Source organism: Equus quagga, chromosome 1 (genome assembly GCF_021613505.1).
Source record: "Equus quagga isolate Etosha38 chromosome 1, UCLA_HA_Equagga_1.0, whole genome shotgun sequence".
NCBI classification, from domain to species: Eukaryota; Metazoa; Chordata; class Mammalia; order Perissodactyla; family Equidae; genus Equus; species Equus quagga.
Window position 1 is genome coordinate 49,174,148 of NC_060267.1, and position 25,826 is coordinate 49,199,973.

The 25,826-nt window shown below is 36.9% G+C and overlaps 1 pseudogene; it reads left to right on the top strand.

Annotated features, from left to right (window-relative positions):
* The first annotated feature begins 21,501 nt into the window (after window positions 1-21,501).
* Window positions 21,502-24,804, top strand: LOC124236237 (M-phase phosphoprotein 9-like; annotated as a pseudogene).
* Window positions 24,805-25,826: the final 1,022 nt, after the last annotated feature.

Genomic DNA, 25,826 nt, shown 5'->3' on the forward strand with positions numbered 1-25,826 from the left:
CCCTAAACTGCACCAAAAAACTGTTAGAACTAATAAACTCTGTGAAATTACAAAAAGAATTAATGTTAAATATCCATACTACTCCAAAGCACTTATAGATTCAATGCAATCTCCATCAAAATTCCAATTGCGTATTTTTACAGAAATAGAAAAAGCTTTTAAAATTTGTATAGTACTGGGGCCAGCCCAGTGGCGCAGCAGGTAAGTGTGCACATTCCGCTTCAGTGGCCCAGGGTTTGCTGGTTTGGATCTGGGTGCGGACATGGCACCACTTGGCAAGCCATGCTGTGGTAGGTTTCTCACATATAAAGTAGAGGAAGATGGGCATGGATGTTAGCTCAGGGCCAGTCTTCCTCAGCAAAAAGAGGAGGATTGGCAGTAGTTAGCTCAGGGCTAACCTTCCTCAAAAAAAAAGAATTATAATACCACAAAAGCCCTGAATTGACAATGCAGCCTTTAGAAAGAAAGACAAAGCTGGAGGCCTCACACTTCCTGATTTAAAACTATACTGCAAAGCTATAGTAACCAAAACTGTATAGTACAGGAATAAAAAAATGACACATAGACCAATGGAAGAGAATAGAAAGCCCAGAAATAAACTCATGCAGCTATAGCCAACTAATTGACAAGGGAACCAAGAATACTTAGTAGGGAAAAGATATTCTTTTCAATAAAGAATATCTTTATTGAAGATATTCAATAAACGATATTGGGAAAACTAGACATCCACATGCAAAAGAAGGAAACTGCACCCCTTTCTTAAGCTACTCCTAAAAATTAACTCAAAATGGATTCAAGATTTAAATGTAAAACCTGAAATAGTAAAACTCCTGAAAGAAAATATAGAGAAAAATGCTTGACATTGGTCTTGGCAATGATCTTTTGGATATGATACCAAAAGCACAAGCAACAAAAAAATAAACAAACGGGAATACAGCAAACCAAAAAGATTCTGCACAACAAAAGAAACGATCAACAAAATAAAATGGTAATCAATGGAATGAGAAGAAACATTTTCAAATCATATATCTGATAAGGGGTCAATATCCAAATATATAGGGAACTTACACAACTCAGTAGCAAAAAAACAAATAATCCATTTTGAAACTGGGAAAAGGACCTAAATAGATATTTTTCCAAAGAAGAAATGCAAAGGCCCAACAGGTACATTAAAAGGTGCTCAACATCACTAATCATCAGGGAAATGCAAATCAAAACCACGATGAGATATCACCCCATACCTGTTAGGATGGCAATTATCAAAAAGTCAAAAGATAATAGTATTGATGAGGATATGGAGAAAAGAGATCTTGTGCACTGTTGGTGGGAATATAAATTGGTATAGCCATATGGAAAACAGCGTGGAGGTTCTTCAAAAGATTAAAAATAGAGGGGCTGGCCCCGTGGCCGAGTGGTTAAGTTCGCGCGCTCCGCTGCAGGCGGCCCAGTGTTTCGTTGGTTCGAATCCTGGGCGCGGACATGGCACTGCTCATCAAACCATGCTGAGGCAGCGTCCCACATGCCACAACTAGAAGGACCCACAACGAAGAATATACAACTATATACCGGGGGGCTTTGGGGAGAAAAAGGAAAAAGAATAAAAAAAAAAATCTTTAAAAAAAATTAAAAAATAGAATACAATTTAAAAAAAAATTAAAAATAGAACTACCATATGATCCAGCAATCCCATCTCTGGGTATATAGACAAAGGAAATAAAATCACTATCTCAAAGAGTTATCCTTACTCCAATGTTCATTGCTTCATTATTTACAATAGCCAAGATATGGAAATAACCTAAGTGTCTACATATGGATAAAAGAAAATGTGGTACATCTATGCAATTATTCAACCATAAAAGGAAATCCTGCCCTTTGTGATAACATGGATGGAATTTGAGGTTATTTAAATTACACTATGTGAAATAAGTCAGAGAAAGACAAATACTGTTGATCTCACTTATGTGTAGAATATAAAAAGGAACAAACTCATAAAACAGAGAGTAGATTGGTGGTTGTCATTGGTGTGGGTTGGGGGTAAGAAGGAAATGGGTGAAGACGGTCAAAGGGTACAAACTTTCAGCTTTAAGTTGAGTAAGTTCTGGGGATCAAATGTACAGCATGTGAGTATAGTTAACTATACTATATTGATACTTGAAAGTTGCTGACAGTACATCTTAAAAGTTCTCACCACACACACACACAAAATTGGTAAATCTGGGGTGTGATGGATATGTTAACCAAACTTTTTGTGGTAATCATTTTGCAATATACACACAAGTCAAATCATCGTGTTGTACACCTTAAACTTACACAATGTTAGATGTCAATTATGTCTCAATAAAGCTATAAAGAAATAAATTAATAATAATCATGGTATCTTCTTCCAGAAAATGTCTATCTTCCCAACTTGATCTATAAATTTAACACAATGCCAATCAAAATTTCAGCAGTTTATTTTGTGGATATCAACAAACTGATTCTAAAGTTTATATGGCAAGGCAAAAGACCCAGAATAAACAGTAAACCACACAACACAATATTGAAGGAGAAGAAGAAAGTCAGAGGACTGGCACTGCCTGACTTCAAGATTTCCTATAATGCTACGGTAACGAAGATAGTGGCTATTGGTAAAAAGAATAGACAAATAGTTCAATAAAACAAAATAGCCTAGAAATAGACCCACATAAATATAGTCAACTGATCTTTGATAAAGGAGCAAAGGCAATGCAATGGAGCAAAGAATCTTTTCAACAAATGGTGATAGAATAACTGGACATCCACATGCAAAAAATGAATCTAGACACAGATCTTACATCTTTCACAAAAACTAACTCAAAATAGAATCATAGACCTAAATGTAAAATGAAAAACTAAAAAACTCCTAGAAGATGACATAGGAGTAAATCTGCCGTGGATAATAAACTTTGGTATATGCAGAGAATAGAGTATTTATTCAGCACTAAAAAGAAATGAGCTATCAAACTATGAAAAGACATGGAGGGACCTTAAATGCATATCACTAAGTGAAAGAAGCCAATCTGAAAAGGCTACATATTGTATGATTCCAACAATACTACATTCTGGAAAAGGCAAAACTATGGAGATATTAAAAAACATCAGGGCCAGCCCCAGTGGCCTAGTGGTTAAGTTTGGCGAGCTCCGCTTTGGCAGCCTGAGTTCAGTTCCCAGGTGCAGAGCTACATCACTCGTCTGTTGGCGGCCATGCTGTCATGATGGTTCACATACAAAAAGAGGAAGATTGGCAACAGATGTTAGCTCAGGGAGAAACTTCTTCAGCGAAAAAAACAGTGATGTTACAGGGGAAGCAGGGATGAATACATAAAGCACAAAGGATTTTTAGGGCAGTTAAACTGTTCTGTAGGATACTAGAATGGTAAATACATGTTACTATACATTGGTCAAAACCTATAGAAAGTAAAACACCAAGAGTGAATCGTAATGTAATTATAGTCTTTGGGTGATGATGTATCAATGTATGTTCATCGATTTTAAGAAATGTACAGCTCTGGGGCCAAATGTTGATAGTGGGGGAGGCTGCATGTGGGAACTCTCTGTACATTCTGCTCAATTTTGCTGTGAAACTGAAACTGTTCTAAAAATTATATCTATTTTAGAATATATGTTATTTTATACATAAATATTTTATGTATATATACACATGTGTGTATATACATATGTATTCATATATTTTATATATGTATATATATTTATATATAACTACATATATATGTAATTATACATATATACTACATGTATTATATATACATATATATTATATGAATACATATATATTATATGAATGCATATGTATATACAAAGGGGATATTAGTCAGCTTGCTATAATAATGAAGATTTAAAAATCCAACCCCAAATTCAGTGGCTTCCAACAACAAATATTTGTTTCTCCCTCATAGGTCTGTGGGTCAGAGGTGGCTCTTTGGGTTTATCTGGGATTGGCTGAACTTGTGCCTGGCTGAAGGTTGAGTTTAAGTGTGCCTCTCATCCTATGGCAAGCAACTACTTGGGGTATGTTCCCTCTATGAAAGATGGGAGAAAGGCAAGAGAGTGAGGGAGAAACATGAACTGCATCTTAAGACTTCAGCTCAGAACCTTCACAATGTCACTTCCACTCAGCTTCCATCAGCCTAAGGAAGTCAGATAGCCAAGATCAACATCAATGAGTGGAAAAATATATCCATTGATTCTAGTAGGAAGCAGAGCAATGTCACCTGTCAAAGTATGCAGGTATAAAATTCTATAACAGGGAGGGATTGAATAATAGTGAATAATAATACAATATACTACAGTCTGCCCTCATGATCACATTTATTCAACTTTATTCTTTCTAAAAATACTTTCACAATCCCCATAAACCTGCAATCTTATTCAATTACAGTGTTAGGCTCAAAATTCAGATTTTTGTGATCCACATCATGTCTGTGAACACCTCCTCTTTATCCATATAACAGTGGATTAAAAAGACAAATCGTTCTGTACACTTGTATCCCATATACAAGAGCAGAACAGGGATAAAATAAACACAATGAAAACTTCCATTCAAAAAGGGGGAAGAATGCACATAGGTGTCACTAGTCGATCACAATTTGAAATCTGACTAGGCAGATAATGCCAGGTTCCGCTTCTCTGAGGACAGAGAAGTCTCAACTCTAGTCCCTGACAGCAGCTCTCAGCCCATTGTGCTTCACCCTCTGGAATGTCCTTCCTTCTTCATTTCATCACTTATCCACATCTGAAGAGGGCACTGGAGAATATTCCCTCCATGTCATCTAATTAGATGTCTCAGCTTACTTTCTGGCATAGTAATCTGGTGGCCCAAAAGTCTTTTTACATCTGGAACAGATACACCATCATCTTTCTTTTTATTTTTTAAACAGGGACTTGCAATATCCACGCCTACAAAGATCTCTCAAAACTGTAGGTTTTTATTATTTAATTTCAGTAAAATGAAAGTGCCAAAAGCCACAGACACAGAAACAACTCTCTTTGAGATGTCTTTTCCTCTCTGGATTTCCTTACAGGTACGTAGCAAATCTTCTAGCGCCACACTCTCCGTTTCCTTTCTAAGTGGCAAATTGTCTCCACTGAAAGAATCCACCAGGCAAAATCATAATCTGAAAGCTGTACCTTGACTCAGTCTTTCCCTGAGGCTATGTCTTAGAAGCCAAAGCTTTGATTTGGTCCTAAAAAGCTTCATTTTAAACCCTGAAGTGCCTTGAATTTCTCTAAATTGCTTCTCAATTATGCTTGCACACTTTATTTGTGGTTTAGTGTGCCAAGGCCTGAGTAGAGAGACTTGACTTATTCTCTGTGTAAGAGGAAGGTGGCTATTTCTGGCATGGAGTAGTGGTATGCATATCATAGAGGAATACTGGTTAAATGAATCTTATTAATTTTTTCTTTTGTTGTCCTGAATATTGCATACATCTCTCAAACTCAATTTCTAAAAATTGTGCCTCCTGAACAATTCTTGTTTGACCAGCTCCTTAACGTATTTTTCTTCTTTAATTCTTATTGACGTTACAATTGAACTTTCCATGATTTTTCAGTGAAATAAAGGAAGGGATGATCCAGTGAGTGAATCATATTATAGAAAATTTCATTCCCTTTTGGGTGTAAAAGAAGAGATGCTTGGAAAGACTTAAACTTGGAAAAAGTGATTAGTTCAAGTCACTGAACAAGTGGAGAGATTTGCCTTGGGCAGGAATAGAAATCCTATAAATTGGATATTGAGGTGAAAGAATAAAAATAAAGAGACACACATCTCAAATTGTTATTTTTTGGTCCAGCATACATAACAGCCATGTTACAGAACAGATAATTAAGGCAATATAATATAAGTGAGTAAGACTTATTGAAATAAAATTGTATTAGGGACGATTCTTATCATGATGTCTCATCCTTACCAATAAATTTAATCTTATAAACACATATATTTTGATTCTGAAGAGTTAGAAAAGACATGCACTATTCTAAAGGAAATGTTAAAATTTTCTAAAAGGTAAAGACCCGTTAAGATTTACCCTGATTGAATTAACGCTATTTTTTTTTTTTTAGTCTTACTCCCGACCTAATCAGTGAGAAAGGAGGGGATTGATTTGATTTACTCTGCTAAGTACTAAGTCCGCTTCTTTCCCATAGTGTCTACTCCTACCCAATTATCTGACTGCTACACAACAGGTGAGAGAGAAGAGAAGGAGAATGCTGGGGCAGCACTCAGGATATCCACCAGAAAAACCAGCTAGGAAGAGAGATTGGAGGTAGTTTGGTGTCTTTCTGAAAAGAGAGGTGGCTTCTTTTCAGGCAAAAAAATTGTAGTTTAAATTTTTCATCTAAATGAGAAAGAAATTTAGAGATACCAATAAACAAAAAACAGTCAAAGGAATTCATAAATCCTTATTCTGTTTTCCGAACACAACACCAAAATAATACTCAATACCACTGAAATTTGATGGTCTTTCAACTCCACCAAAAGATGGAAAACTTCAAGCATTTAAGCAATTCTCAAATATTAGGTGGCATATTCCTCTCTTGTGTCAGGAATTTTCAGGAGTAGCATGGGTGGGAGTCATCATCTGTAGTTGAATCCTCTGAAGGAGCTTTGGCCCATCTTCCCTAAGAAAAATAACCCCTATTTACCTGGGGGGAAAAAATAAAACTGTCATTTGACGGAGTGGAAAAAAAAAAAAACCTTAGGAACTTATCAAAAATTTTGCATCAGCATCATGTAGCTATCTTGTTTAACACAATGCCAAATTTATATTCTCTTTCTCACATCCAAATTCTAAAGTGAGAAATACATAGTTTGAACAAAACAATGGTTTTGGCTAGCCTCTCAGTATAATTATGCTTAATCTTCTTTGGCACAACTACTACTGTTCCTACATTTTAGGTTCGGGATAAATGACCACCTGTGCTTATAAACTAGACTCTCCAGAGAAAATACACTTATTGAGGGATTCTCAACATAACTGTTCCATGAATGGGCTTCAGAGATTATATAAACCCCTAGATATTTTATCCACTATTCATATAGAAGTCAGAATGTGAATCTTCATGGTTGAAGAGTCTAAAGCTTCCTTCAGGTTATTGGGGTATGTGGGAGCACAACAAACCTGATTTTATTGGCATTGATTTAATTTGTGCTGGTTTAATTCACTTTCCCTTAAAAACCTAACCCTATTGGTAAATTTTCCTTCTTTGATTTTGGGAATGGAGGGCTTGCCATGCCAGATAAGTTATTGTTCATGCCCAGGAGTTAGAGGTAAATTTTGACAACAGAAATATTATCAAGGATTCATAATTCTTTTAGAGGAAACAAGTACTGTTGAAGTACTAGGAGAGAAATTCTCCATGAAAGTACTAACGACTCCTTGCTCAGGGCATACTCTAGATAGAAGAAAAGTTGCATGAAGGAAGTATCAGTGGTTTGAACTACTGCATCACGATAGCTGTATGCACTCTGGAAAGTTATATATAACTGTACATGTATGTGTTAGGGTTATGATAGTATAATGATGGACCATGGATTCAGTAAAGCTGTGTTGATTTATTGGGTTTGTCATGCACAGGGCCAAATATATAATGGGCTCAGAACTCCAAAAGCATGGGCAGAGCCACAGGTGGTGGAATTCTCCCTAACTTGACTTTACGTCCTGTCAGCCTGTGAAAACTCTAACTGAAAGCTATGGGACACTTTTAAGCCTGGAGTAACTATCATTGGCTTAATTTTACTTTACTACTGGGAAGCAAAATAGAGCAACAAAGAAATACACCCAAATACACATTTAAGCAGTGATCATTTTTGGTACGCCGAATACTGCATTTTGTTTGAATCTCACTATTATAAAGTTTTTTTGAATTTTACAGAAATATTCATTGGATTTTCCTTTGAACAGAGCCCCCCGTACCCCCTCCCCCCACAGGAAGGACATTTCTCATAGAGGTATGCTTGCCCGACACTGTCTCATTTGCTTTTTTTTTAATATTTACTTTTAACTTTTCAACATCTTTCTATTCTGGTTAAGAAAAGGGGGGAAAAAATCAAGGCTGAAGATGAGCCTATATCTTTCTATTTTAAGATCTTTTGAGTCTTATGTGAATTTATCCTTTTTCTACTTCTTTCACTTGGAGACCCAAACAATCTATGCCACCTTCCCTCTCTCTCAGTTTGCACTTGGCAGTATCTCTCTCTTGTTGTCTCTTTTCTTACTCCTTTTTTTCTCCATCCCACTCCACCAGTGCCATAACTTAAATCCATGAAGTGGGGATATTACTGCATGTTGAATAAGAGGAATACACTTTGGTGGAATGTACTTTCCTAGGAGTCTCCAGTTTTCAGCATTTTTTTAAATATTATGAGATAAACCTATTGTTGATGATAAATTTCTGGAAATATTTTCACAAAACTATGAAATGGAAGAAGATGTTCAAATGCTATTGAAGACACTGGCAAAAAGAAAAAGAAATGGCAGGAGGAACTATGTGTCTTGAGCTACTTCACCAGGTTTGTCTGTCTCTATAAGAGGTTTGCAAGATAATTGGGGCGAGGCAAAGGAATAGAGATGGGATGTGAGAGGCAAGGCATTTTATTCTTGGTTTCTTGTAGTTGATGGGACCCATTTCAGGTTCCTAGCCTCTATCAATTGAATTGTCTGTGCACATATTCACTCTTTCATGTATATATTTCTCTATGTATGGTTTCTTGTCTCAAATATCACTGGGTCAGGAAAAATTGACATTTGTCATTTTCCCCACAGAGGTTGTTTTCTTTGAAGGTCCAAATTTGAAGCTGGATAATCAGGAGGCAGAAAAGAAATCCCTGGTTTCTGAGAGTGACCAGGATGGAGAGCGTGAATTGAGAACAGAGAAGACACTAAGGGAAACTCTCCACCTGCTGGAAGAGAGGTAAGGCCAGTGGCAACCTGTGAATGTAATTCATCTCTCAAATCAGACATCTATCTCTGTGTCAGAGGCCTCCTTGAAGGGAGAATTGCTCTCAACTTGGTCACACTAGGAAGTAAAAGTCATTTCCAATACTTGAAATTTGTCAAAGTTCTACTAATCTGGAGAGTACAAATTTACTTGTTATTTGCAATGCTTATCTGGCTTGACCAGCAGCTGTGGCCTTAGGTTCACAGTAAAAATGACACCCATGAGGTACAATAGGCTTCATCCTACCCAAATTTCCTCCCTTTATGAAAATGGACTGGACAGGAAAAAACACAGCATTTGTAGGATCAGCACAGCAGAGTTATCTCAGATGACATTCTGATAACCCCAAACCATGTAGCACACGGGACACGTGGTCATGAGGTCATGATAGGTGGGGTTGTTTATGCTTTGATAGTCACTTGCCCTCCCCCTGACCCCCATCCCAGGGGACTAGCCGTGGGACTAGCCCTCATTCTCAGGCATCAATGCCACATCAGCACAAATTACTGTTTATTCAATAAACTTAACAATAAGTACAGAGTAACGTCATCCAGATTCTCATTTATCTTAGATCTGATATACTCTTATAAATTATCTGAGTTAATGTTTCACAGAGGATTTGACCAAAGATAAAATCCCCAAGCATCCCTGAGGCTGGAGGAAAGGTCATGAACCAACTATCTCCCTCCCTCCACGTCTTATTTTTCCTTCTGCTTCTCCTGCTCTGCTTGCTCCTTCTCCTTGTCCTCTCTGTCACTCTGTGTCTCTGTTTCAAACTCAGGCTTTTTTCCTTTCTCAGAATTGCAATATGAAAGATTTCTCACAAATCTTAATTTTAGTCCATTGAGTTGTTTAGAATACCATGAGAGTTTATAGAGCATTTTCTTCAGGCCATTTATGAAAATATCTCTTTCCATTTGCTGCTTCTGAAATATCTATTTTATCCAACCCTATGCTGCACACAATTATATTGAAATTTTTGTACAATTAAACTTTTTTAAAATTTCCCTTCAGTAAGAAATTGTTTCAAAAATGCTGCATTCTTTGAAATAACCACTGCTTTCAAAGATCACCCAACGAATAACTCAGCAATTTTTTCCAAAGACTCATGATTCATGCATTACTAATATGTTTACCTTTCTTACAAATATTGAAATATTTTCAATGTACTGTAATGTCTTACACAGTGGACTCTATGCTTACTTGTTGCCAGAACATTTAGAAACTTAAGAGCAATATTTAAGAAATGTCGTTTTGAAGGAAAGTCTAAGTTATATAGAGAGAATCCAGTGAAAATGACGTGAATTATATTAAAAGATGTCTGGATATTAAACTATTGCTTGCATTCTGTAATTAAAACTTATTTTTTAAACATTACTGTATTTGCTAATATTTTATGTAGATTTCTTGTATCCATACTCATATAATTTGTTCTTTGTTGCAACCGTTTCTCTGGGTTTTGGCACTAAAGTCAGCCTGCCTTCATGAAATCAAAAAGGGATTTTACAATATTTTAAATACTCTTGGAATTCTGTAGTTCTCTAAAGGTTAGATAGAACTCAGCTATGAAGCTGTGTCTTGGGGATTTTATTAATAACAGGACTTTTTAATAACCTAATTTTTTCTATTATATTTCCTTTTCTCAACCTTTCTGTTCTTCTTGGGTCAATTTAGTCATTTATCTTGTGCTAGAAAAACCATCTACTTCCTCTCTGGTGTCAAATTCACCATCTTTATATTCCTTGTAAATAGGGTAACCATATAATGGATTGTTTAACCTAAACCTTTTGAGCTCCAATTTGTCCACATCCTCACCACCATATTTGTTATTTTATTTTTTTAGTATTAGTCATCTTAATGGGTGTGAGGCAGTATCTCGTTGTGGTTTTGATTTGCATTTCCCTAGGGATTAGTGATGTTAAGCATCTTTTCATGCGCTTGTTGACCATCTATATATTATTTTTGGAGAAATGTCTATTCAAGTCCTTTGCCCATTTTTTTAATCAGTTGCTTGTTCTTTGTTGAGAAGTTTACTCCTTTGTTTAGTTTGGTTTTCTATCTTACTTATTTTAGCTTTCATATTTAATATTTTTTAATTTCTTAACATGGACAGTGAATACTTTTATTAAGAGTTTTTCTTCATGAGCACATTTAAGATTACAAACATTCCTGGGAGGATAGCTTTTGCTCTTGCCTGTGGTTTTCTCACTGACTGACTGCTCTGAGGAACTCAAGGGTGGATTTGGAAGCATGTAACTGTTGTTCCAAACTGTTTTTTTCCTTTTCCTATGTTAAGGAGATGCAATCACCATCCACCCTGGACCAGACCAAGTCTCACCACAAGAGCTATGCCTATGACCTTGCTTTATTTTTAATGCTGAGATCTCTCCAGGAGGAGCTTTGGCCTTATGACCATAACATGCAGTGTATATGGAAGCATGTTTTCTAACTGAGCCTGCGCAAGTGAAGACTTGCCTCTCCCTTTTGAATGTTCATTCTCCATCTGAAATAAATGTCCCTGCTTCCCTTTGTCCAGGGACACCATGACTTTGGAAATGATTCCTCATGGTCTCCTCTTTACTTCAAATATACCATACTTTGTGAGACAACTATTTCTGATGGAGAGTCTTATTTAACTCGCCAAGAGGCAACCCACTTCGGTTTGGTAACAGTTTTTGATATAAAATGTTAGTCATTTTCATTGCATTTTAAATATTTTGTAACTCAGTTTTGATTATTACTTTTCCAAAGATTATCTACAAATGTATTTCTTAGTCTCTATAGCAAGTGATTGCTTGCTTGCCTGGTTTGTTTTTGTTTTTGTTTTTTTTTGTGTTTGGATCAGGGAATAAAATCCTTTGATCTTTTTTTGTATTATATTGACTATGATCAGAGATTGTGGACAGTAAAATCGATACTTTATAAAATATGTGAAAGTTTCATTTGTGACCACATACATATTTTGTAAATGTAGGCTCATTTAAACTTTTAAATTGTGTGTTGCTCTCATTATTGACTTTTTCTTATGTGCTTACTCAATGCTGTAACTTTTTAAGGCACTTCTCCTTGTGTTTCTAATGCTCTTCTAGTGTTTATATATTTATCTTTTCTGATGTAGTATAAAGTATATCTTGATAAATTACACCTTTTATTGCTGTATATTATGTAATGTTGCTCTTTAACTAATTTACTCTGTTTAACATTAAATAACATCTTGTATTGATCTCACAACTCCTAATTTGTTGGAGTACATTTTCCAGGTCCCTCTTCATTTTGCCCATTCCTTTACTTTTGACATCCTTTAATATCTTGTTTTAAATGTTTCCTGTAAGTTGTATGAAGTTGAGTGGGGTTTTTTTAACCCAATCTGATAGTCTGTGTTTTAATGAGAGAATTCAGCCTGTTTATGTTGTGTAATAACTAATGTAAGTGATTATTATTTCGGGTTTACCTCATATAAATTATTTAATTATTTCATTGTAGAAGCATCATAGTATAAGTAGTAAAAGCACAGATTCTGGAACCACACTACCCTGGCTAAAATTTCAATTCTACCACTTGCGATCTGGGCACATTATTTAATATCTTCTGCTTCAGTTTTCTCATTTGTAAAATATGTAGGACCTCCCTTAAGGGATTTTAGTGAGAATTAAATGAGTTAACATAGTAAAGTACTCTATAACTTTTGGCTAACCTTATTTACTTTTGCCTTCTTTTCTATATTTTGCTAATTTGACCAACAACTCCTATTTCTTTCTTTTTTATTTAGGAGCCCTACTCTATTTTTTTTTTGTCCTATTAATTGTTGTGTTGGTTTTCACATGGTTCAGAATAATATATTTAAGACAAAACCTAAATATTTCCCCACATCCAAACATTCCATTTGCCATCTCATAAAAGCATATTTTGAATATTTACATTTACTCATTCTGTACTTCTCCTTGATATATGTGCTCAGATCCAAACTTTGAAATGCTCTTCTTGCCTTTCTCTCCATCAACCAATATACAGGTTTTTCTTATGGTTAAAAATCAACATAAAAACTTTCCTTACTGTATACCACCTATATTTTAAGAATTCTTAGATATAACTTCTATTACACATCCACAAACTGCTTATTCTATCCATTTAAATTTAAATGTGTATATATTGTTATATATTATATCTAAATGTGTCGGTGTCGCAATCCAATGTACACATTAGGATAGATGCGGAGAGGGCTGATGGCCACTCTGAGTTTATTATAACCAGTGTTTCAGTATATGCATAGCTTACATCTGTTAAACATACACGGGTGTTCTGGATGAAGTAATTAGCGAATGCCAAGAATTCTTAGTGATTTCTCAAGGAGCCCTCCCTTGGCCTCTCTTTTGATATTATCATGTTATTGCTGTGCTCCTATATTTTTATCTCGGAGCAGGTAAGGTCTCTTAGGCCCTCCTGCTCCCGATATTGATATCGTTTCTCCATCTGTGCCCCCTGGCAGCCGCTGCCTGGCTTAGGTTGCCCCCCACTGGAGGTCTTACCCGTCATTGGCTAACCGGCCTTCTCACCTCCGGGTCACAGTTTGTTGGCAAGCCTTTTCCAGTGATTATTAACCCTTCCTGTGTCAGGGGCGGCTACAAAATGTAATATATGTTATATGTAAGTAAATTTAATATATAAATTATATATACATATAATATATAAATAGCTATATGAATAAATTTTAAAGATATATATGACCATTGCCCATCCTGCTTTCTCTTTATTTTTTCTATCTTGAAGTTTCTGTTCTGGTTTATTTATAATTAGACACTGTCCTTTTAAAGACTTTTTTCTTACCAGACAGCGTTGACACATATTCTCTTACATCAGTGATTCCGTAAGTAGAGATATTTGGAAAGTCTCACCAAAGCCATGGAACACATTCACGTAAGACTATATTTAATGGCAATACACATTGCAGCAAGGGAAACAGAGTGCAGGCGAGTATTGGGAGACCTCTCATGGAAGTTCTCCAGGGTCCTTTATTTGCGCATTAACCACACTCTATCTCCAGACTGAACCACCAAGATCTGTTGAGGGACTGTTAGCTTCAGGATAGCTCAAAGCATAAGTTCCCAGAGATGTTTTTACATTGTCTAGCCACATAGTCAAGCCATGATTTTTAACAGGTTAACCAGTTGATAACCACCTAAATAAATGGACCCTGGGGGTCGCCACAGTGTTTCAGACTTTTAATAGCTCATCCAATATTCCATTGCCTTATCTTGCCAAGAATCAAACCAGACATCTAGACATCTCAAGAAGTAAAGACAGAGCTCTTCCAGTCCAGTCCAGCTGTAAATCAACTCTATTCTCCACACATATTTGCATTTCTTTGAAAATATTTCTCTCATCTTGACTGGTAACTAGTAACCTACCTAGGCATATCTTTCTTGAGTTGCAAAACTATTCTCCCAGTAGTCTGTAAATAGCTCCACACTGTCCTCTTCTTCCAGAATTGCAAGGGAGAAGGCTGGTTCATTTCCTTTGTAAGTTACTCTTTACTTTTCCTCATGATTTTTAAGATTTTCCTCTTTAGTACCGCAGTTCAGATCTTTTACTAAGAGAGGGATAATTGTAAGTGTTTCTCTCATTGATTCCACTGGAATTTCTGAGTCTTTTAAATCTATAGGCTCAGGGGATTTTGTTTTTTTGTCAGCTCACAAAAATATCCTCCTAACACTTGTTTTATTATTTACTCCCTCTTTATGTTTCTTTATCTCCTATAGCTCAGGCTTTCTTCTTGACAGAGAGAGAAAGTCTGGCTTCAGTTTTTTCCAACCCTGTTATTGGCCATGCTTACTGTTCAATCTAGATCTTGTTAGATTGTTGGTCCCAACAATTGTGTGTCTCCAGAGGGTTAAACCAGTTGACATGAGTATAGAGAGGAAAGAGGAGGCCTGCAACCCATCTTCGTAGGATTCATGTACTGAAAATGTGAAGAAAGTGGTGCCTCCCTCAGTTCTCAAAGAGAAAATGGTGCCTTCCTCAGTTCTCAAGGAGTCTACAGATTTTGTAGGAAATCTATCAGTCATCGCACTGAAGCAATTGTTACCAATCATCCAACGTTATGCTTTTTATCTTTGACCTAAAAGGCATTAGGATCTTATTTACTTTTGGGCCAAAATTCTCTTCTACAGAAGAAGATATAACTTTTCAAAGGAAACTTTTAAATTAGAAAGATAGTATACGAAGAATCTTGGAGCTTAAGAAAAAGGTTATTAGAAAGTCAGGAGAGGTGGAATAAACACACTGTTTCCTATCTGAAGCCATTCTCATACTTTTATAGTTTCCCTCATAAAGAAGGTTTAGCTTCAGAAATAAAGTATACTTTTACATTACAATCTAAACTTACTTTCCAGCAATAAGACAGATCAGTTACCCTGCAAAACCCTCCTGGTACAAAACATCAACAAATGAAGGAAAGAATACTTTTAAAAATGAATTAAGCACATAGCTGTAATACTAGGAAAATAAGTAATAACAATAAGTTTAGAGGCCTAAAACAATAAAACGGGAAGAACACACTGTATTCAGAGAGAACAAGTTATTGTCCAGATTTGAGTTGAGTGAAACATCTTCACTGGAGACCAGAGCCCTTTTACTTCTTGTACAATGAGGTCCCTTAAACTCCACCAAGAAGTGAGATGTCATCTGGTGGAGAGAACAGGAAAGAGGAAGAATCCTGGCTCAGTGTTAAGATCTTCCTCCAGAAGACAGTATCTTAAACAAAGAATTCTAGTAAATTCAGAGAAGCTGGGATTCTGCTAACTGGCTACTTCAACCTCCTCCCTCCAAATGCCCTTCCTATCTTGCTAAAGATCAGGGTTTAAAAAGCAGAAATATTATCATGTAGCTTAAAGAGTATAAATCAATTGTTTGGAACAGACTTTTCTGAATACCTTCTGAGCTTCCTGAAAAAAAAAATTATCTTGGATCATTTAGATTCACTTTTAGAAGTCTGGGTAAAGACATATGCTTACACAAATTAGGTTTTCAATGGTTCAGGAAATGTGATTCAGTGTTAATTTGACCATAAACCATTTCTCTTACACTACTGATATATTTTATTTGTAAATGAATAGCATATGATGATATCACTCAAGAATTAGAAATATTACATTAATTTTGGTATCTTGGCATCAGAGATCTATACTTCATCTCTAGTGAGAGTTGGGAACAATCTCTGGGGAGGGAAGTCAGCCTCAGTCTCTCGCCAAAACCTACTGCCAGGTCCAAGGTCTCCAGGTTCCTGTCCCTTGAGATCCAGGGTGGCTTTGGCCACAGGGCTGCATGCAAACGTATTGTCACAGCTCTAGCTATGAATCTCTTTCCTCTACCACCACCCCCCACCCATTTCCCACAGCCTCTAGGAAAAAGTGTCTTCACCATCCGGTTGGGAAGCCCTGGGCCTCCCCAAGCCAGGCCCTCCATCTCCGATATCCTGCAACAGAGAGCCCTGGTTGGAAGGCTCCCAGCACAAGTCTGGCTTCTGGACTGCCCAGATGGGGAACATGTCAGATGTTTCCGGCTTCTCGTCACCCTTGATGCTCAGATGGTCACTTAGAGAAGATTCCTGTATCCTCTGAGGAGCCCTCTCCCCAACTTACAGTTCTTCCTGTGGATCTCCTCTCATTTTGCCCTTGTCTATACCGTTCTCATTTGTCTAAGAGTGCATTTGGTATCAAAACAAGTGTGTGATTTTTTAGCAAAAAAAAAATCTATCCAAAAATAATATGGAACTAATACACTGCTTTGATAATTTTCATAAGTTTGAGTTAATTACTCATCTAATAACCTGAAACTCCCATCTCCTGAGTAGTCTTGGCCATTCACAGCCCCAGCATAATTGAAAAATGTAGACAGCAGTCTGGAGGTGTAATCTGAGATATAACTCCATCGGCATCCTACACCTCTTACCCTGTATCAGGGAAATGCTCTTACTGCCATCTGTATTAGTTTGCTCAAAATGTCACAACAAATATCATACACTGGGTGACTTAACTGAAATTTGTTTTCTCACAGTTATGGAACCTGGAAGTTCAAGATAAGTTGTCAGCAGGTTTAGTTTCTTCTGAGGCCCCTCTACTTGGTTTGCAGGTGGCCACCTTCTTTCTCACTGTGTCCTCACATGGTCTTTGTATACTGAATCCCTAGTGTGTCTCTGTATGTCCAAATCTCCCCTATTTATAAAAACATCAGTCAGATTAGATTAAGCCCCACCCTAACGGCCTCATTTTGATTTAATCATCTCTTTAAAGGCCTTGTCTCCAAATACAGTCACATCCTGAGGTACTGGGTGTTAGAAAGCTTCAGCATATAGATTTGGAAGAGACACAATTTAGCCCATAACGCCATCTCCATATATAAGCTTCTATGCAGTAATAAAATATCTTCTCCATTCTCCTTATAATTATTTATTTTTTAAAAAAAGAGACCAGAGAAGATGATACTAGTAGTTTTCTTCAATATTCCATGAAATCATTAAGGCAGGGTTTTTGCCTCTTCTTTTGCTATGAAGCCTAACTTTCATTTTGTTTCTGGTGCATGTATGCTTAATGTGTTTTAGATGTAAGCATAGAAGGCTGTGGAGAGAGAAAGGGAATGGTTTTAAAACTTCCTGAAACAACCTAGACCAAAACAGCCATGTGAAAATTCTTCTATGTAGCTTTGGAGAAGAAATTTTAGGAGAAGAAAGAGTGGAGAGAATAGGGAAGGAAATCAGATCACATTTTTGTCTGACCTTTAAGATGGGTACTGTTGTGGGCTGAATTGTATTCCCCAAAAAGATATGTTCAGGTCTTCAGCCCTGATATCTGTGTATGAGACCTTTTTGGAAATAGCATCTTTGTAGATGTAATCAAGTTAAAATGAGGTCATACTGGATTAGGGTAGGTCTTAATCCAATGGCTAGTGTCCTTATAAAATGAAGGAAATTTGGACACAGAGATAACACGTTGTGATGACAGAGGCAGAGACTGGATTGCCATGTCTATAAGCCAAGGAACTAGAAATGCCAAGGATTGTTGGCAACCACCAGAAGCTAGGAAGAATCCTCCGTCAGAGCCTTTAGGGAGAGCATGGCCCTGTAGACATCTTGATTTTGGCTACTGAAACTCCAGAACTGTGAGAGAATAAATTTCTGCTGTTTTAAACCATCTGGTTTGTGGCAATTTGTTCCATCAGCCCTAAGAAACTAATACAGGCACCCAACACATATCAGCTCTATTTTGATTAAGAATGACCCTTCAATTTCTTCACTACTTCCAAATGCAGATTGACTTTAGGTTTATTTACATAATTAATAACAGAACTCAAAAGGTTGGACTTCCATTAGGTAAATGCTACTCCTTGAAAGCAAAATCTTTTGCACCATCACTCCTGTGACAAAGAAAATGGAACTAGGAGAACAGAGTTTGTATTCAAATAATATTCATCTGTCAGCTGAGTTTTCAGTCAAGTCATATTACTTTAGCATTTTCCCATGACAACCTTCAAATTTCCATCAATTTAACAATTTGGCGGGGGGGGGGGGGTCTGTTATTTAATGTTGAATTGTATTTGGAGAAAAAGTATAGCTGTTGAAATAATTCTAAATTCCTAAAGCTGCCTTAATTCTTATATTTGCCTCTGGCTCCCAAGCCCTCAATGTTCCCTGAACCCCTACACCTCAAGTTATTGTCTGCACAGCAGGCAAACCATGGTTCTCTTCCTCAGAGGCTCGTTGGAACCATGCTGAGCTAGGAGAGAAAATCAGACTTCAGGAACGACTTGGAACCTTCCCACACATTACCACCTTCAATTCTGTACACCCTCTAGAGCAAAGAGTTCCAAACTTAATCATCAAAACCATCCAGAACTCATGAATAAAATGCAAATCTCTTGGCCCCACTGTTGACCTATTCAGATAACATCTCTAGAGAAAGTATTTAGGAATGTGGATTTTTTACAAACTTCCTTGGATATAAAGACCAGTCACATTTTGGAAATACTACCAGAAAAGAATTTTCTCCAAAATCACCAGATAATTGAATATTCAGGAAGTTTGGCAGTCATTTCCACAGTTTTTGATTTGTTTGACATTAACTAAACTATTTTGTGAATACTTACTTTCCTTATTAAAGAATATTGTGTCTGTGCACTGAACTGTTTATTTTTCCATAAAGTTTTCGTTATCATAGAAGGATGTTATTCTCAATAATGTTACTCTTAATTTTTAAAAATGCTCTGTAAACTCCTCCTTTCCTTATTTTTTCTGGTTATTTAGCATATTATAACTCTTGATTTGGGTGTATTTAGCTTTTATCAGACAATTTTATTGAATTATTGTATTAAACCTAACTTTTTTTCTCATTGATGATTTTGGCTTTATCTTTTAATGTAGAAGCTAAGAACATGAACTCTGAAATGCATTTACTAGGTTCAAGTTCCAGTTTGAGGAATTTGTTAATTTATCTGTGCTTGAGTTTCCTTGTCTGTAAAATTGAGATAATAGCATCAACTACTTCTTTATGGGAATTCAATGTGTTAATAAGTAGAACATCCTTAGGACAGTATCTGTTCTATGGTAAGTACTTAGCAAATTATCCTTTTACGGTGCTATATCAAGATAATGACAAGTTTATCTTTTCCTTATTATTTTTCTTAAAAAAAATCAAATGCGTTATGTGGGAAAAATGCCTTTTCAACTAATCATCTTTCATATAGCTCCAAATAAATAAGAGGTGGATGGAAAGGCATTTGTGGCAGAAGCTACTTGTTTATCTTGTGATTCTCTGCTCTGCAAATCAAGCAACTTCTGTAAAAGTCTGTTTTTTGTGTGTTTGCTTTTCACTTTCAAACTGAGTCTAATGTGTGCAGCAGCCTTTAAGTAAGGTAGGGTTAGATTTCAGATTTTAAACTATTTATTTTTAGAATCTTTCCCCCCTCTCTGCCTTCTCACTGGCACCATAGATCATTCCAAGACCACAGCAAAAAAGAACAAAAAAAACCTAAAAACAAATTGTTGACATAAGAGCAAGACAATGAGATTCTCATGCAGAGCCAGATTTTTCTCTCCCAATGTCTCAATAAGAATAAATACTCTAGGGCGACCAGTCACCCTAGTTTACCAAAGTCTATTCCATTAATAGCACTGAAAGTCCAATTTCTCAGGAAATCACTCCCTGGGGTGCAAAAAATCCAGGTTTTTGAAAATGGATATGAAAGATTGGAGAAAAAGTATAAACCTCATATGATGATAGAAAATATAGAGGCTGGAAGCAACACTGCTTTGAATGTAAAATGAATGTGGCATTATCTGCCTCTCATAGTCACTGTTGATGTTTCCCCAACCACTGATATGGGCAACCACGATCTGTGGCTCACAAAAATGGACCATCTATTATTTCATTGCTCTAAGCGATGCTGCTTAAATGTGCAACTTATGCATGTTGTAATCATAAATACTAACAATCCATCTTTGGCTCAGCTAATTATCATGCTCTGTATTAAGATAGTGTGTTACTTTGATTTTTGACCTTGTGAATATTTTTATTATGTTTTATAAGGGATCAGATAATGAAAATGAAAATGGTTACAATACTATGTTAGTCAGTTGGGGCTGCTATAGTAAGATACCATAGACTGGGTGGCTTAAACAACAAACATTTATTTCTCATAGTTCTGGATGCTGAAGTCTGAGATCAGAGGGCCAGCATGGTCAGGGTCTGGTAAGATCAGTCCTGCTGGTTTATGCATGACTGCCTTCTAGCTGTATCCTCATATGGTGGAGAGAGAGATTTTGTCTCCTCCCTTTTTTAAGGGCATTAATCCCACCATGAGGGTGGAGCCCTCATGAACTATCCTAACTCTAATTACCTCCCAAAGACCCCACCTTCAAAAACCATCATACTGAGGATAAAGGCTTCAACATATGGACTTTGGGAAGGTACATTCAGTCCATAGCAAATACCAAGGCCAGCATCGCCGAGATATCACCAAAATAAGATGGCTAAATGGCTGTTGTGTTAATGACAGATGAAAGGACACGTGTAACTGGATTAGGGAGTTAACCAAAACAGAGCATACTGCACAATATACAGGAAATAATCTAGGGTTAAGCATGGTGGAGAAAAGGATGTAAAAGCACATACGGAGACTGAAGTTCACCAAAAACAGGTTATATTCACAGAATATGAGTAGTTTAACATCTAGACATCATTTAATGTAATTTATTATATCAACAATATATATTTATTGGAGTCTCCACCAGTCAGAATTAAAGTTTCTTTTCTTTTCTTTTCTTTTTTTTTTTTTGGTGAGGAAGATTGGCCCTGAGCTGATATCTGTTGCCGATCTTCCTCTTTTTTTTTTCACCCCAATGCCCCAGTACATGGTTGTATATACTAGTTGTACATCCTTCTAGTTTGCTACATGGGACACCACCTCAGCATGGCTTGAAGAGTGGTAGGTCCACACCCAAGATCCAGATCACGAACCCCAAGCCACCAATCAGAGTGTGTGAACTTAACCACTGCACCACAGGGCTGGCCCCTAAAGTCTCTTTTATAGAGGCATTTCTCAAAGTTAGATGTTGCCCTCAGACTTCTAACTGTGCTAGTAACAAATAAGCACAGGGCCAATGTAGAAAGCATTAACATATATTCACAATGTTTCAGTATTTGAAAGGAAAAGAAAACGTGTTAGTAATGCACCAATTATAAGTCACTGAAAGAAAATTCACAGATATTTCCAGTTGGTCGATCTAAAAGCAATGGTCACTTAAGAAAATGAAGCATGTTGGAAACAAGTTCTTCCTGGAGAAAATGAAAAAAAAAAGTTCAAATTATTTGTACAGCTTTTGTGTATTTATGGGCAACTGGAGGCCTGGATAAAATACAACTTCTGAAACACAGTGTGAAAAGAAATACTTTCATAATTGGTCAAAGAGTGTGTTCTGTACACCACCACAGTATTCTAAAGAATGACTCAATGGACTAAGATTAAGATTTGTAAGAGGACTTTCTCATCACAATACTAAGAGATGCTGTGTGTTAAGAAGAGAGAGACACATATACAGAGAGAGAGAGAGAGAGAGTGACAGAGAGAAGGACAAGGAGAAGGAGCAAGCAGAGCAGGAGAAGCAGAAGGAAAAGTCAGAGGTGGAGGAAGGGTGAATAGCTAGGTCACGGCCTTTCTTCCAGCCTCAGGGAAGCCTGAGTATTTTACCTTTGGTTAAATCCTCCTTGAAACATTAACTCAGATAATTTATAAGAGTACATCAGATCTAAGATAAATGAGAATCTGGATGAGGTTACTCTGTACTCATTGTCAAGTTTATTGAGTAAACAGTGATCTGTGTTGATGTGGCATTGACACCAGAGAAGGAGGGCTGGTCACATATGCCTGGGATGGGGGTGGGGGGGTGGGGGGCATGTGGCTATCAAAGCATAAACACTTAAAGCTCCAGCATCTTGTCGCAGCTGTGAGCTGAGGTGGTCTGAGCCAACTCAACCCCGCCTTTCATGACCTCATGACCACAGGTGTACCATGTGCCACATGACTTTGGGATATCAGAATGTCATCCTGGGATAACTCTGCACTGCTGTTCTTACAAATGCTGTTTTTTCCTGTCCAGTTCATTTTCATAAAGAGAGGAAATTTAGGCAGGATGAAGCCTGTTGTATCTCATGGTTTACATTTTTTATTTTGAGGAAGATTAGCCCTGAGCTAACATCCGCCACCAATCCTCCTCTTTCTGCTGAGGAAGACTGGCCCTGAGCTAACATCCATGCCCATCTTCCTCTACTTTATATATGGGACGCCTGCCACAGCATGGCTTGATAAGCAGTGCCATGTCCGCATCCTGGATCCAAACCGGCGAACCCCGGGCCACTGAAGCAGAAGGTGCAAACTTAAAGAGTCTGAAGCATTCATCAGATTATCAGGGGCATGTGTGAGCCAAAGAAACCAGATCTAATCACTTGCTTTGCATCGATTGTATTTGTGCTGATTTAATTTACTTTCCTTTAAGTTTAAAGATCCTGTGATATTGTCTAAGATTAGGCAGAACCTGAAGGAAAAGCATGCTCAACACATAGCAGATCTTCGAGCTTATTATGAATCAGAAATAAATCGTTTGAAACAAACTGGAGGCAAAAGAAATTTCTGCAGTTGAAGACTGGAAGAAAACCAATCAAATTCTTATAGACAGATGTGGCCAATTAGATAGTGCTGTAAATGAAGCTACTAGTCGTGTGAGAACACTTGAAAATAAGAATAACTTACCAGAAATAGAAGTGAATGAGTTCAGAGAACGCTTCAATGCAGCCAGCAGTGCCTCCAAAATTTTGCAGGAACAAATTGAGGAAATGAGAACAAGTAATAAAGAAAAAGACAATACCATCATGCAACCAAAATCTAGACTGCAGGATTTAGAAGAAGCCTTTGAGAATGCTTACAAACTCTCAGATGATGAAGAAGCTGGACTGAAACAAGAAAACAAAATGTTTCAAGATCTTTTAGGAGAGTATGAGTCCCTTGGAAAAGAACAGGAAAAGCGTGAAGGATACATTATACACAACTGAGAACAAATTGCTTGATACACATACTCAGATTTCTGATTTGAAAAGAACAATGTCAAAACTTGAAGCTCAGGTCAAGCAAGTGGAGCATGAAAATATGTTAAGTCTTCGTCATAATTCTAAAACTCCCATGAGAGCTTCAATTGCCAACACACTAGCAACCTCAGATGTCAGCAGGCGGAAGTGATTGATACCAGGAGCAGAGTATTCCATCTTTACTGGCCAGCCTTTGGACACCCAGGACAGTAAAGTGGATAACCAGCCGGAGGAGACCTGTGTTCCTGGGTACCATTCTTCTCCGGAAAAGGATTCTTCACCTGGAAGTACACCAACAAGCTTATTGATAAACAGAGAGACTTCAGACACACCAATCATGAAAGCTTTGAAAGAACTTGATGAAGAAAAAATATTTAAAAATTGGGGCACACAAACAGAGAAAGAGGACACCTCATATATGAATCCTCAGCAAAGTGAAACTTCAGTCAATGCAAGTCGGTCCCCAGAGAAATGTGCCCAGCAAAGACAAAAGAGATTTAATTCTGCTTCACAGAGATCGTCATCTTTACCACCTTCAAATCGTAAATCAAGTACTCCAACAAAAAGAGAGATTATGTTAACACCAGTGACTGTGGCTTATAGTCCAAAGCAATCCCCTAAAGAAAATTTGTCTCCAGGATTTAGTCATCTACTTAGCAAAAATGAAAGCAGTCCAATTCAATTTGATATACTTTTGGATGATTTAGATACTGTTCCTGTGTCTGTGTTACAACATACCAACCCAAGAAAACAACTTCAGTTTCTTCCTCTAGATGGCTCAGAAGAAAAAAAAATATTTTGAAAGAACCACTGACAGCCATGTTAATCATAGCTCTTCCCTCGAACTATTGCCAAATGGAGTGAAGAAACCCTCTGTGAGACCAGCCTGGGAGAAGAGTAAGTAGGTTAGCTATAAACAGTGTCAGCCTGCTTGCGTAGCACCACGTGGTGATGATCTTGAATATACAGCAAAAATTAGGACCCTAGCGGAAACGGAACGGTTTTGTGATGAACTCACAAAAGAAAAGGACCAGATTGAGACAGCACTAAGTCGAGTGCCTTCTACTGGAGGACGGATCACTTTGCAGACAAGATTAAATCAGGAAGCTTGGAAGATCATTTGGAAAGGATTAATCAAGAACTGGGCTCAGTTCGCATGACGTTGAAGAAATTTCATGTTTTGCGCACCTCTGCAAATCTCTGAGATTTGTAGCCATTAAATTTTGAGACATTTTTGTTTGCGCTAATGTATAATTATGCACTCAGAAAAGGCAAACTATTTTGTACTGTTTATAAGCCTTCAAACAGTAGTTTTACAATCGTGCTTTTCTTTACACTTGCTATTTTATACTTCAAATGGCCACATATTTTCAAGATATTTTTGTTATGCTCAGGAATCTCTTGTATATTTTACTATTTAAAAAGTATTATCTTTAAATAGTATATGTCTCCATTTATATCAAGAATAAGGAAACGTGGACAGTGGAGGCAGCTTGTTTCTAAATAGTGTTATCCCTTTACAATTAACATTGCACACCAATTTTATAAACTTGTTCTACATTGTGAATATGATTTTTTAAAAAATAAATGCATAAGAACAGCTTTCATAATGATAGACTAATAAAAATATACAATTAAATTATATTTATTATTCAATCCTACCTAATTTAAAAGTTAGAAAATTGTATTATTTTATTACCCATTTCTTAATCACTGTAAAATTTTCATGTTTGTGTATTCTCCAGGTTAGTAGAACTTTTGCCGATTTCAAGTATTAGAAATGACTATCTTTTACTTCCTAGTGTTAGCAAGTTGAGAGCAATTCTCCCTTCACAGAGGCCTCTGACACAGAGATAGATGTCCGTTTTGAGAGATGAATCGCATTCACAGGTTGCCATTGGCCTTACCTCTCTTCTAGCAGGTAGAGAGTTTCCCTTAGTGTCTTCTCTGTTCTCAATTCACACTCTCCACCCTGGTCACTCTCAGAAACCAGAGATTTCTTTTCTGCCTCCTGATTATCCAGTTTTAAATTTGGCCCTTCAAAGAAAACAAGCCCAGTGGGGAAAATGACAAATGTCAGTTTTTCCTCACCCGGTTATATTTGAGACTAGAACCTATGCATATAGAAATACATACATGAAAGAGAGAATATGCACATAGAAAATTCAATTGATAGAGGCTAGGAACCTGAAATGGGTCCCATCAAATACAAGCAACCAAGAATAA